Source organism: Phaeoacremonium minimum (assembly GCF_000392275.1).
Source record: "Phaeoacremonium minimum UCRPA7 unplaced genomic scaffold PA7_03_scaffold_224, whole genome shotgun sequence".
In the NCBI taxonomy this organism is placed as follows: domain Eukaryota; kingdom Fungi; phylum Ascomycota; class Sordariomycetes; order Togniniales; family Togniniaceae; genus Phaeoacremonium; species Phaeoacremonium minimum.
In genome coordinates, this window is record NW_006921129.1 from 9,965 (window position 1) to 11,572 (window position 1,608).

Genomic DNA, 1,608 nt, shown 5'->3' on the forward strand with positions numbered 1-1,608 from the left:
GTGTTGGTCAGCAGTAGGTACTACTGCCCTGTTTCACTAATATATATTTAAGCCCGGACATATGATCTTGAACCAGACAGACAGAATAAACCAAGCGTTGGCACTAGACGGTGGTTTTGGTAACAAATAGTATATATTTATATAGTAAGCACTATAATATAGTAAGCACTATAATATAGTAAGCACTATAATATAGTAAGCACTATAATATAGTAAGCACTATACTTTGAAAATATATAGTTAAAGCCGATTTTAATATCCTTATTAAAACCATAAATAATTAATTAAAATACGTAGTCGAATATTGGACCCGTTGCTGCTGGCGACGTCGGACTTTGTCATCAGAAAAGTGGAACGAATCTCTCCGGCAAGAAGAGGATTCAACCATTCCTCCTTCTAGTCCAACGACCTGTATCTAGCAATTCCTTCCGTGTTGCCGCTATCGGAAGCCGAACAGTTGCACGCCTTGGGATACTCAGTCAATTGAGTCTAGAGGAATTATTGTCTACTTAAGACCCGATGAACTTGGCCTGGTGGAAGCTAAAGCCAACAAAAACACACCTCACTAGCAACTAGGCTCTTGTCCAATTGTTCTGCCATCAGACTATACTCGATGTTCGTAAATTGCGGCCCCTCACAATAGAGAATCTTGGGCAGGAACATGTTTCAGAGTCTAAGAGTATGCTATTATCATTATACCGATAACGAGGCGCTCATCTCATCCATCTGGTTATCTTGCTAAATATGCCTTGACTATCCTTTCCTTTTCACTTTAAACTGTACTCATTTAATACGATGTTTGTATTTTGAGAATCAAATTGAATCTTCGTGCAATTCCTGTTCTGGCTTCTTGGGGCTGACTGGCACTTCCAGAGTCTCGGGCTCGCTTCCAAGTCACTTGAGCACGGAGTGATTTAGCTATGCTCGGATGTAGCTTGTGCAATGAAAGCCAGCAGCAAGACGACAGCCTTCGGGAGATGCATCATGTCTATCAGTCCTGGCGCCATTAGTGCTCTTCTCTAAAATGGGGGGCGATCAATCAATGTGTGCGTGTGTGTGTGTAGTACATGAATTCCTCCTCGTTACGGGCCCCACGCAACGTGTGGGAATCTGTCCCTGGGACAACCGGTCCCGGCCACGATAATGAAAATATACAGGGTAAACGATGGTTGATCTGCCTGAGTCCTGGGTATGCAATTCTGCAATTGATTCTGCAGCTGCCAATTGAATGCTGTCTGTATTAACCTTGGAATTGATCATGAGCCAATTGCCTATAGCCAATTTGATGCTGCATCGAAGACGCAGTGAATTGGTTCTTTGGGGCTGTTTAGCCTGCCCACATTTCACATTTCACGCGAGAATATTACCAGGTACCTTGGCGGCGGGAGCCATTCCATTGTCCATACTTGCTTGCATTCAACCATGATCTCAAACATAGATTTCTTACGGGAGCGCCCACCGCATCGCATGGCATCGCTTCTATGTTTTGGGATCCGCTGCGTATGGCGCCTTAGCACACTTAATACGCCCGCGAAGGACGGCAACTATCACGTCGACGTAGGTATCCTAATTTGGCAATTGGAACACAAGCATCTGGGGGGGGGGGGG